General features: G+C 36.2%; 1 protein-coding gene and 1 pseudogene across 3 annotated transcripts in view; both read right to left on the bottom strand.

Annotated features, from left to right (window-relative positions):
* The window catches only part of MACROD2 (mono-ADP ribosylhydrolase 2), an 891,375-nt gene that overhangs the window by 476,731 nt on the left and 400,690 nt on the right, over positions 1–13,954 (bottom strand). The gene's annotated exons all lie outside the window — the stretch shown is intronic.
* On the bottom strand, positions 13,209–13,339 carry LOC128851918 (U2 spliceosomal RNA; annotated as a pseudogene).

Raw genomic sequence — 13,954 nt, 5'->3', positions numbered from 1 at the left:
TCTTCATGTTATTCTACATCACCAACAAAGCTAGTCTTAAGGCATTACCAACAACAATTAAATCTTCTTGACTCAAATCCTACTATGATAGTTATACTGTGGATTTGCTTAAATCATACATGCAAAAGAACATACAGATTTCATCACTTTTACTGATTTAAAACCTCACACTTTTTAAAAAGCCACCAAGAAGAAAAAAAAAGCACAAACACATTTCTGAGGTTAAATAAAGCAGTTAAAGTAAGCCAGGCTTGAAATAAAAAGTTGGCATTTAAAAGGCCTGAAAATGGGATTAGATCCACCTAGTCTGTATAAACATTAATAACTGGAGCTCCATTTAGATCTAATGCAAGATGTATGCATTCGAGAGTCACATGAGTACTGTTGTGAATTCTCTTTAATTTGCAACTAGAAGGTCTGGAGGTTGAAAAAAGAAAAACAACTCAACAGAAAGGTTTACTAGGACATAGATCAGGATCCTACACTTTCAAACCTCTGTTTCTGTTGGCTGCAGCTCTGTCTGATCATCACTGAGCTTGAGCACTCACTCACTTTACATCTTAAGCACTTTAAAGATATAAAAAATGGAATACTTTATTCAAGCTGCTTTTCAGCCCAACATATCCTAAGAAGCATATTTCTGGGCTAGGATATTTCTCCCTCCTCACCCACTTTCAAACCCTACCAGTACTGAAAAGTGACATGACAGTAATGAATTAAACGATACTCTCATTCAGCTGTTCGTATTTTTCAATATTATAGTTCTACTCCTGAGTAGTTGTAGCTGATGTCTTCTACAATTCTCTGCTGATATTCTGTGGAATATTATCCTGCTGTAAGTTACTTCTATGAGCACCCTTTGCTGTGCAAGCCATTGACATGATAGGTCACTGGACACAGGGAAGAAAGCAGCTCTTGGTGGAGAGCTTTGCCTTTCCTGTCTTGTTGAAGGATATTATAGAGTGGATGCATTTCAGATACATCTCTTGCCCCTTAGCACAGCAAAGCAGAGATAAAAATCAAGAAGAAAAGTTTCTTTTGGATTTTGGGTTTGTTTTTCTGGGACATTGATTTTTTTTTCATGATAACTGATGAGAAATCTTGCAGTAAGGATCGAAGTCCCGTCTCTTGATTTCAGTATGGTTCCCACGCTGGCCTTTGGGCATTCTAATAACACCATGCTTTCCACATGAGGGAAAACACAAGGCTGCAGTCTGGACTCAGAGCAATGACATTCTCAATGTGTGCAAGACCAAAAGAAATTAACAACTGAAAAATAAAAACTTACCATTTGCTAAATTCTGTTACAGCCACGCAAAGGATACAACATACCACTTTCCATGTCCTACAATCTTTATTCAGATGAGCCTATTGTAAAATGAGGATTCACTCTTAGAAAAGAAGAGCAAAAGTTAGAAGTTAACAGTTTAGTGGAAGAAGTTTATAAAAGTCTAAACGTAGCCTGCAGTACATATGTGAAAACTGACAAGGAGATGGTAGCAATATACCATCAAATCCTTTGCCAAAGCAAATGAAAAAGTCACCCAGGCAGATAACATCTGGATACGTGCAATCTCAATTTAGTCAAAATCCCAATGTAAACAAGTCCACTGATAGCAGAAGGATAGTTAAACATTCCACTAGCTTTGGATAATTGAAACCATCTTTCTTTTCTAAAAAAAAAAAAAAATAACAAGTATTTCAATTATCAAACTCTGAGGAAGAAACTGACAGCTATTGGAAAGATTCCATCAAAATTTCAGGTTTTCACTTTGCAGGCAAGCATCTCTGCAAACAATATTTTTGTTTATACAGGTCAGAAATTGCCATAGCTCTCAAATAGCTTATTTCTTGTAAATACTAGTAATATATGGCATACGGGTTATATATAATATAAACACAACATATTTTGATCTGATTTATTAGACTTAGACAAAGATACATATTCTGCTAATTCCAGAATGATATCATTTCCAGTCATATCAATATTAAAACAAAATCTGAAAGAAAACATATTTGTAGCCATGTAACATGAAGTTTCTTTAATGTACTCAACACTAACCTGCAAGAACCCTAAAATCTAGTAGCAGTCACTCTGGGAATGGCAACAATGCAGCAAGGGAACTCAGTCTCAATCAGATTTCATTTAAAGGCTGTCTAGGATCACTGGAAATGTATCATATAACACCAACCTAATTATACATCGCAATAGTCGTTCAGTCAACCCTTATGTAAACTTACTGCATTAGTATATTATCAGTGATAATAAAGTTTTGACAGTAATCTGAAACATCTGCAACAAATACCATCAAAGCCATTGAATACAGAATAGCATTAACAAAATACTTCTTTTTTCCAGGGATAACAACTTAATAAATGTCACATTAGAAATAACTGTAATCATGTATGAATCAACTTGCATGTCTATTGCTCAAATGCACTTGCAATGATATACACATTTGAACAGTATCGTATCCATGCAATTTTTATGCGACAAAGCTGAAGCCTATACAGCAGGTTGAAGTCAAACACTGAAGAAGAATAAAAGGTTAGGAAGCACAAGGGGCTTACAAAAAGCAAACAAAAAACTCCACTACTTAGTTTCATTGCAAAAGAAAACAATTAAAAGGTAAATATTATCTACATATGCCCCAGCAAATCCTACTGGCAACTGTCTAATTAAAAAATGAATTCTAAGAATTCTAAAATTCTGTATTCCTAGAGCTAACAAAGCTAAAATGCTCATTTTTAAAATCAGGTCAAGTCTCTCATCTCCATGTAACAGTGACAGAACCAAGTATTAAATTCATTGATCTAAAAAGAAAGGGATTATCAGAACACTTATATGCACACAGTTATGCAGAATAAATGACCTCAAATGAAATTCAACACAGCTATATTATGTTGGGTAGAACACACAAATAAACCTGATAAACAACAGAGACAACTTGAAAATAAGCCACGAAGTTGCCAAAAAACAAAATCAAAGAGGAAACCACATATTCAAAAACTTAAAAAACACATTAAACTGAAAAGCTTGTTCACCAAAAACTTTATAGTCTCCATGAAAACACAAAAGTTACATGGTGCACACAATGTTCATTGATAGCTTTATTTTAAGATACAGCACAACCTGACTGAAAAAACAACTGACTTACTCAATTGTCATGTACTGCAGAAGGTAAAACAAGTACAAACTTTCAGGCTAGGATTGGAGATGAATTTCAAAATATGGGACGCCTGAATTGATTTGCACAGTAAATATCACATTTGAGCGCCATTTAATAATGGAGGAATCTGCAAGAGATTATCTGACTTTTCTTGAGCAGACCATGCCCAAATACCTATGGAAAACATTTTCATAATTGCAAAGATGTAGGGATTTACCTTTCAAGGCAGTCACTGACACAGCTTCAAAATTAACCATTTTGAAGGTGTTATTCTATTGACTTGCATTTTGTATAAACACGGCCTGGACATATTCTATGATTCTATGAACTAGATATGGGTCTGTTAACAGTGCTACATTAGGCATGAACGACATATTTCCATTAATCTAAGTCTTTGTACCTAGATTTTTCTTTTGTTCTAGATGTTTCTACTGTTTCTATTTGAATCCTTAAATATTATAATTCTAACCACAAATAGATACACGGAAAGAGATCACAAAGTGCATGTTTCAATCATTCATACTCCTACTGCATTTTGTCAAGGTGTGACTCATCAGCTGTCATGTATCAATGCTATACTTGGGGAATGTTTTATTAATTATAAATGACTTTTCTTCTACCGAAGAAAATAAAACAAATCCTAAAGTTATCTGATTGTCAAAAATTGTACTGTTTCTTAAAAAAAAAGAAGGAATTACTTGTTTCTGCTGGAACACAAATTTTCAAATAGAAAAACTGAAACTGGAAACAGTAGCTCAGAAGCATTTTATTAGTAGACCTGTCGATATCCTGAATGAAGTTTTGAGAAAGTGAACATGTTTAGAGTCCATGCTTTTTTCAGCTATTAGAATTCAAATTTTTAAATTATACTAGCATTTTTATTCCTTTTTAGTTTCTTATTAATGCAAAGGCATGCTGGGGTAGTTAACCTGTTGCATCATGTTATAATTCAGCCAGACAAAGGCTTTCATTTAAGTGGCACCCATAAAATAGCACTGCAGCGTGCCCCTCTATGGGCTCCATCTTTGGAAAATGCTCAAATGGACAAAAAAGTGTCCTTTTTTGAATATATGTTGTGAAAAAAATACTTCATAACTCAATCCAAAAGACATGCTTCCCATTTAGAGATTCAACACTCCAGAATGGGAACTTCAGTTCTCACCGGTAGACATTCCTCTCCTCTCTCCCCGAATTCTTCCAGGCAAAAAACAAACCGAAACACACATCAGATCTGAGGTACATGAGTACAGAGGACATTCATGTACCACAGATCTCATTAACATCTCTCTGATATTCTTCAATAGTTGCACTGCTCCATTTTAGAAATAACATTTCTGGAAGGTATTTATACTATGTTAAACTTAGATCCCCTGGGAACTGCATTGAAGGTAATCACCGGTACATCTGTTTCTGTCATATTTAAATTCATAGCCTAATTCAATTGCAAATAATTAGCTATTTATCACCATGAAGTTCACATTATAAAATTAGAAAGGGCCAACATGATCTTAACCGTTTAACAAAAGATACAGGTCTTAAAAGGAGGAAAGGGGAGAAAATCAAAATAAACCCTAGCAATCAATACCCCAGCAAATCAAATGCAATCATTTCTGCTTGCCCATCGTACCCCTGCACTACCCAAATCCCTTTCTTTTTTCTAGAGTTACAGAATATATAGCCATACATGTCGGTTAAGTCCATCTTTCAATTTTATAGCCTTAATAGGAGAATTATTTAGTCAAAATAACATGAATACACAGCTCTTGTAATACTGTTGTGACCTCGGTTTCTAACACCTACTTCAGAACATTACTATAACTCAAGAACTTTTTTCAGTTGCAAGGACATCTTAATTATCCCACCCGTGACATGAATGTTTTTGGAAGATAAAGTCTGTAATTAACTTGTTGCCAAACAATATGTTTACTGTCCCTGAAGGTCAGTTCTCATATAAAGACATAAGGACACTTAACTTTGGGAGATGTGCATTGTAACTGCTGTCAAACATTAACCAAGTGGTCATCCATTACCTATAGTAGCAGCAATGCAGAGTATGAAAATATTCCCAAGCACCATAAAATTGCTGTATTAAAATAAACCTCTAGTGAGGCTTTCAACAAGTAAGTACATCTAGAAAGATAGTGCTTGACCCATTGTAACACGATTTGTTAGAAATTCCTCTTAATATCTGTAGTCAGTTGGTAGTGGGAGAATTTGCTCAAGACAGTCAAACGAGATTGCTTCTGTACTATAGAAATCTGTCTTTGCTGATTGTCCTTGTCAGGAGAAATTAAATTGCTAAACTGTTTTTTAAGATTTTACCAAAACAACTGTAGAGGGCTCCTTGTCTTATTTTATTACACTAGAAATTTGCACACGGCTGTTTGACTAAGAAATCTATGATGTGCAAAGGGCAGGGCTGGAGAGAGATATCGGCATACTCAGATTTCTTCAGCTTTGCAAAGCCAAGATGGGCAGCTTAGAACTTTTAGTACAGATCCTGTATCTAAGGAGCTCTCAGTTCCAGGCAAATGAGAAGTAACTGTATTTGATTTAAGAGCTACAATAATACATCAATTAGTTGTAAACATGAGCCAGGAAAGGTACAAGAGAGAAAAGAGGCAAACTATGGAATAAAAAAAAAGGAAAATTACAATAAAGAAACATATGTAAAGTACTTTCATGCTGTTGTGCCCAATGTTACTCAGTCTCTGACTCACATCCTCATCATTATTCTGTATTTCAACAGGAAACCTAACAGACACTTGGCCCGTATTTTGCCTTACATTCTGCTTACAGTCAGAGACAGATGGAGGGAATGGAGGGCAAAGAAAAGCAGCTAAGTAAATCAAGGAGGAATAAAATAACCTTTGTCCAACAAGATATACTTGATATACTTTTCTCCTCCTAAGCTCACAGCACACACTCTTTCAGGTAGAGGTACAGGTAACAACTCAGAAAGTGTGTTTCTCCCAAAGTGCTGGACAATGCCAGAACTACTTGTGAAAAAAAACAGTATATGGAAGAATCTAAATGTAGCAAACAGGCAGAAGTGAAAAAAGAAAACAGGAAAAAGAAATTCAGATAAGAAAAAAGGAAATGGAAATTATGAATATTCAAATAAGGGAGTGAAAGATTCAACTACATAATGGAAAATATTAAGAATGTAGAAAAGGAAAGAAATGCAAAATTAGGAACTGGAAAAGGAAAGGGACTCTGGAGACATTAATATATAGGTGTGGCCATTAGCACTACAGCAAACTAGTAAAAAGAAAGTACTTTGGCATACCACAGTCAATTACAGAAGGTATTTTGTATTTATACCTTTAATGCAAAAGTAGTTTCTTCACGGTCTGTTATTTGAAAAACTCAAGTATGTCAGCACTTTAGATACTGGAATAGCTTGTTCGTGTTGAAACATGGACTATTTGCTTTTTTTCCGTTGAGAATAGATTAGATTTCAAATTCCCCAACTTGGTTTCCAAAAGCATTTCCATCAGCTGGAAACACTTTTCAATCCATCTCACCAACTTTTGACCTATACTAGTTTCTTTTGGAAGGTGAAACCAGTCAGGATCAAGCATGGATAAGCAATTCTCCACTGAGAGCATGTCAAATAGACACACAGCCTTCCCCAAGCCAGAATGCAGCAAATATATATTTCTTGAGAATGGACACTTACTCAGAGCTGTTCATACGGAAGCAAATAACAAGAACCTATGCCACTCCACAGTTTCTCTTGTAGATGGGCTCAAGCATCACATGTGCTATTCATTTTCTGAAATAATTTTGGAGAATACTGTTTATATGCTGCCTATAAACCAACTCATTTAAAGAATGTAGCATTTGAAAATGGCATTTTTTTTCTGCAGCATAAACTTAAGAGTCTGTTTACTAGACAAAATAATTGACATACCATTACACTCCACACATTTGCCTGAATACAATGGTACAATAACCTATTACATGATAAGAGAAGACTTCAACTAATTTCAGCCCAGAAACATGCACTTTTATTCCTTCACTACTGTCAGCATTCCCCCTGAAGTGCCAGCAAGATGCAAGATGATTTTTGAAAGAGCTCTCCCCTTTGTATGTGAAATGGAAGACAAAGGTCTGTTGCTATGTCTGGCTGGCAGCTTGTGGCACCTATAGCAGTATTATTTTTACAGTATTGCAGATGTAAGTATACCTACTTCCTTCCTTGCATTCTTTCCATCATTTCCCTTCACCATCCATCCATCCATCCATCCATCCATCCATCCACACTTTTTATTTGTTTTTAAAACAGGTCATCACAAGTCCAGCTCTGGGGTCTCTATAATTTCCCAGCTGATCTGCTGACTGACTTGTGGTTTGCAGTAACAAAAGCCCCCTGAAGACTGGTAGCACCCAGCAGAGCATACAGATGCCTTGCTGCAGTGTGAGGAATTAAAATCAGAGCTAAAGCCATTATCCTCTTTACCACCACCAGTCTCCCTCCTCTGTGTAATCTCTGTGACAGCATTCCCCCCTCTTCTCTTCTTCAGAGTGTCAAGTAAAATGAAAAGGTTAAACTTAAAGGCTTGTACATAGCCTGTGGGTTAGATACCCACTTTGGGGGGGGAAAGAAAATAAAAAAAAATCCCGACATACAGCAAAATACTTTTTAAATCAGAGAAACATGAAAGTTCCAGGACTCAATTTGCCATCTTAGCTGAATTACACTCAAAGTCTAATACTGCTCCCCAGAGAAATACCTGATACCACGCTTCCCAAACTGACTAATGGAAGTCAGCTTCAGAACCAAACTCTTGTTCCTGTACTAAACAACATGCCAGACATGCAAATCCCCATGCATGAAACACCATAATTCTTTAGGCTACTCTTCACATGAATATATAGGGATACTAAAACTGGGACAGGTGAGTATTCTCAATTTCAATCTAGTCAAGGTTTCCCATTTTATTTTCTATACCCAGCATCACCCTGTTCAATCCTCTTTCCTATACCCACATTTCTTTTTCTTACTCTAATGGACAGTATTTGGACAATCAAGCAGACAGTGCAAACACGGTGCTGCAAAACCCTCTAACTAAAAAGCCTGCTGAGAATCAGACTCACTGGGATCAGAGGTTACCACTCAATTTCACTCACAGCAAGAGCCACAGGTAAAGCTTCACGTTTAAAAAAAAAAAAAAAAAAAAAGGAGCAAAAAGGAGCATTACTAAATATTCAGCTTCTAGGGCTACGTGCCAGCAAATGTCTACTGGATGTGGATGATGACTTGCCCTACAAACTCCCTCCATGTGCACTTACCCATGGCTGAAGCCTCCACTACTGAGTGGAGCCACTTTTAGAGCAGTTTATAAGCCTTTGCAAAACATAAGCTTTTAGGCTTTCAGTCTTCTACAGCTAATTCAGAGGTATAGGGTCAAAATATATGAGCCTTCATTTTGCATTAACACCATAAATGATCAAAACAACTCATTAGCTATGATTCATCTATTTGTCTAGAAACAAGCAAATGTCAGTACTGTCAGGAAACGGAAAAGTTTATGATTAAGCTCTGGCTATCTTAATTCCTCATAATATCCACCTGAAGATAGTATTCAAAAGCATTTTTAAAAGATTCAAGGCTCTATTTTCTATCCACTTCACTGAGATAATACTGCAGAAAATTCATAGAAAAGAATGTTTATGTAGAAACACACACCTTTACATTCAATACTGTTATATGAAAATGATTTGCAGTTAGCTTAATTTTAGGGCAGAAAAATAATTCAAGAAAATGACACAAGATTACTGGAATAAGTATAGAAAGCAATTGCGCTTAAACATATGCAGACATCAAGTCAAGGATCTACTATTCAATGGAAAGCGCTTGTGCAGTTCTCTGTTGTCTTAACTGTTTCAAACACTGACAGTCTTAGCATTTCTGCTTCATGCGTTTTAGATGTCCCCTCAAAGCCAAACAAGGAAACCACCCAGTTTTCTAGCACATACACAGTAACCAAGCAATCTATATCCTGATCCCACTGATTAAACCTCCAAATATGTCCTGCTCATCAAAGAAGATCATTGAGGGAACCCCTAACTGAGAGTAATTTTAGGATGCTTTATTTACATTAGATTCATCTTTACTTGTTCAAGTCACAGCATGGATGAAAAAGTAAACCAGGTAGGGCACAGTGCACAGACACCATCTTCCTGTATCATGAGATAAGGCTCTCAAATGAGGAAAGAACTGTTATACTAATGCAACGTAAGTTAATAACAACAACAAAATACCATACCTATGGGTATTTTGAACATGGAATTAAGTCATTTATTTAATGTATCACATAACAGCTCTAGAACAAACAGGGACAGGCACTTTATTTTCACTTTTACGTACAAATGAGTTTTGCATGTAGATACCCTGTGTCTTGCCATGTCATGACTGCAGGGAAACAGCAGATAGTTATCAGCTTAGCCTTAATTAATTTACTCCCAAATGAATGCAGCATTTTGAAGGTAATAAATTGTAAATTATCCTGGAAGATCACTTCACACAAATGGGACAAACTGTTACCTTATCTGATTTGCATCTATTCTCTAATCATGCAGAAACTTACTATAAAGAAATTTAAAATAATTCCAAAAATACCCAGCTGCTATTGCACATGATTACTTCATCTTCCTCTCTGGATAAAATCTTTCTGAGGGAAATATTTAAGTTGCTTAAGGCTTGTTTTTCTTACATCTCACATGGACATGCCTCAAACACTCATAGCACTGTTCCATCCAATTTTAAATCACCAATGTGGAAACATCTACAAGTTCAACAACTTTCCACTGCTTGTGTTCTGCTATTTTTGCACTTTAATTATGTTACTTCACACAGTAGAACAAAGTTTGACATTAGTACTGTGTCTCACAAATCGTCACTTTAACAAAATGCATTCCCTTGAGGAGAGATAATACAGGCCATGTGAAAGTCCCCATTTTAGCTTAAAAACCTTCTCAAACAATCCTGTTTTCAGAAACTCAACGGTAAGATTATGCTCTGTATCAGGCACAGAAGAAGTGAGTTAGTTACAGTTATACAACAGCTCATTTTTGTTTGTTTGTTTTTTTATTGTGGTGGGGTGGGTTTTGGTTTGGTTTTGTTTTTCTAAAAGAATATGAGTCAAAAATAAAACATGAAGTGAAACGTGAATTCAATAATAATTCAACAATACTGACTCTGGAACCACAGCGCTGAGGATGTTCAATTAACATTGTGCTAGAGATATACAATCTTTATCAATTTCCTTCATCTCTTAAGATTTTACTGAGGAAATGGCCAGTGCTATAACACAAAGGCCAGTATTCAGCACGTAAACCTCAAAATCCCAATAGTTTCACTAGCATATCCCATCGTTCAGCATGTCAGAAGCTTACAGAGTTTACAAATACCAAAAATTATCATGTTGTAATAAATTCCACTAAACTAATTTAATAGAATGCTAATTGCTGCTTTTATAATGACCAAATCAAGACACTATAGACATCTCTCTCTAAAAGGAACCCAGCAATATTACCGATGTGATATAATTGTTAAGTGACGAATGAGAGTTAATTTTCATGTCAGGGCAGCAGAAATTTTGCAGTTGCATGACATAATTTCTCCAGTAACATGAGCTTGTGCTTGAATTCTGATAAGGACACAAATTACATGCAATTCTTTCAAAAAATCTGTTCAACACTTCCTGTAGCTGTTGCTTGTTCTTTCAATCTGCACATCGAGAACATGCCACTGAGCCCCTCTGAAACGATGAACACATCCCTTGACAGCTGAACGTGAGCAACTGATGTCTTGTACATATATTCCCGTGCATTACTGCAATAGCATGCATTCTCTCTTCTGTGTTTTCAGCCTATTTACAATGGGAAGACTTGGCTATTGTCACCTCCTCCATTTACCCCCCCAATGTCCCTTGAAAATTAATTCTGTGTGCTAAAAATCAGCACAGAAAAATGCAGATGTTTGTTTCTCTCGTGGCTGTCTCCTGAAGACACAATGCATGACTGCCCTTGGCTTCACCTAGACCACCTGGTTTTAAGGTACAGAACTAATCAGAACAGGAGATGAGGACAGGGATGAAGACAGATAGATTGTACTACTTTTTGGCTAGGAAAAGCAGAAAGTCTGCAGTCCTGCTGCTATAGACAAGTAGTTCATGAATCCTCCCTTGCTCTGCCCCAGGAGACACACTTCAAAAGACCCAGCATGTATGTGCTGACCCAGGGCTAGTGAAGACACTTCTTGAATGCTGGTCTGTGTCACAGGTTTAAGTAGCCTGTGGGGTCCTGAGCTGCCCTTACCTCACCTGGGTGAATATAACTCACACTAAATTAATTTTCTCAGAGAGAGAAAAGAAAGAATCAATATTTATTCCAGGATCAAAATGCTTTTCACTTAAAGAACTCAGCAGTCAAGAAAAATGAGGAGCAATCATTTCGTTCCCATGACAAACAAATGCTTCCTTGCCAGTAGACACTGTATTTTGACAATAACCTGTAAGCATCATAGTATGCATAGTAATAAGATGGTATTTTGCTGCACTGAATTTCTGTCTTGTAGACATCGAGGGGTTTTATAAATAGAAATTGCAAAGAATCAAAATATTGTATTATCCACATAAACAGCAACATCAAAATAGTTACAATTAACAAACAATTAATTCCTCCCTCCCCAAACCCCAGTTATATTTAATATGTCTTAATTTAAATACTGAGGCCATAAATAATGACTAGGAAATCATCACTATTCAAAATGGAACAGGAAGTGTGGGGTATTCTTGAAACTATTATTTTATTTTATTGCAATTAATTTGGTAGTGCACCAAGATACCACCAAAAATGTCACACCAAATTAACTTTCTTTTTATTAACCATGGCAGGTCAAATAATTAAAAAACTTAAAGGGTATTGGTAATGAGATTTAACTCAAGGACACTAATTTACAATGACACAGGTTCCTCCTTTCTGTATTACCTCACATACTTAATAAGAAATCCTTGAAGGGTCAAATTCTTATGTCATGTAGAAATTATTTTGATCACTCTCCATCTGAACTGTATTCATACTGCTTCTAATACAACTCCCAGTTTTCACCCTGTCACACCAACTTGGCCTTTAGTGGCTTGATTCTGTTTCAAAAGATGTCATAAACCATGCTTGTCATCACCTGCAGCATTACACCAACATCAGTGGTAACTATGTCACAAGACAAATAAAACCAGCTTTTGTTAGCCACGCACTGATTGCAACACGTATGAACAGTTCTGGACATCCAGTTTATAAAATGTCAGAAGCTGGTACTAAATCAAAAGCCTTCAACACCAACTCTCCACAGTTTTTGGCATGTTTCTGCATGTATTTTAAACATTTGTGACAGCAATGTTGCCACAAAGATATTGATCACATCTCTTTCTTTCCAATGGTCTTTAATCAAACCAAATCAAATCCTACATGCACCATTTCACCATGATGCAGCAGCTTTCTTCCCTTTCGCATTTTGCAGTTATTTCTGACTGCTATTTCATCTCATTTTTCAGAAAAACAACATCTGTAAGAGTGGTCAATGAAAATAAAAAGCTACAGTGATGCAATAACTTGTTCTTCAATAAGGATGAGACTAACCGTGGGCTCACTGAATCCAGAAAGTACAAGTAGTGCTCAGTCTGGAAAGTGATAATCTGATGTTATAATACTGGACACTATAAAATAGATATTAATATGGTTAGAGAAGGTAGAGAAAACAAATTAAAATGCAATCAGAAGTGTTATTTTCTTCTATTTTTATGGGGATTTTCTTGAGGGTCAGGAAAACCCCCGAGTTAAAAATACTTCGAGATTAAGAGAATACTTTAGAGAATCATAATCTATGCTTGCTCTATTCCTGCTCTTCCCTTCATACTCATTTATGATCATTAGGGGACTCGTTGCTCTTTCTTCTTTTTTCTTACTGTTTCTTTTCACAGCATTCTAGAAACACAGTAATAGCCGGGCTTCATGCATGGAGACCACGCTGTAAGCTCCTTGTACATTTCCCAGTCCCCAAACTAATTTAATATAAAATCCTCAAGTTGAGGACATAACAGATATTAAACTGATAAAAACATATGCTACACTTGATCTTTGCCAAAAGGTCAAGAAGCAAACACGAGTCAGCAGACTCAATGGTTTCTTGGCCTGAGTCAGGGAGCACACTGAGACTGACTCATCGTAAGATTTTAACGCCACAGTAGAAACAATTATGTAGCTTTAACACTCAGATTTATTACAAGAAGCTGCAGACAGAATACAGACCACAAATAACTCCAAGATTTCAATGACCTCATGATTTTGCACATACAGTAACTGTGCCGGGACAGGAACTTAGGAAAGCGAACAATGCCATATCTAGCTTCCCCAAGTATTCCAGTCTTGGTCTGATTATTTCCTCTTTAGTAAACTAAATAAAAAGAAAAAACACCCAGCAACCTTTTTTCTAACCTTCTGCTTCCCCTCTGTCCTTCAATTTTCTGGTTTCTGAATCATTACAAGGTTATTTTAGAACCTTCTCCCCATGGATTGGAGAGCAACAATCTCCACTGAACAAACTATTTCACAAAATTCTATGAAGCTGAGGGACTTTTTAATAAATAACATATTAAGAACAGAACTACATATTGTAGTGCATTTCCTTAACACTTGCTGGACTCACGAGAGCATCCTGCATACTAATTCCAAGACTACATGATTTGACAATCATGATTTTTAATTGTTCTGCATCA

The sequence above is a fragment of the Cuculus canorus genome, chromosome 3 (assembly GCF_017976375.1).
Source record: "Cuculus canorus isolate bCucCan1 chromosome 3, bCucCan1.pri, whole genome shotgun sequence".
In the NCBI taxonomy this organism is placed as follows: Eukaryota; Metazoa; Chordata; class Aves; order Cuculiformes; family Cuculidae; genus Cuculus; species Cuculus canorus.
Note: the sequence above shows the minus strand (reverse complement) of the source record. Positions and strands in the feature narration are given on the sequence as shown.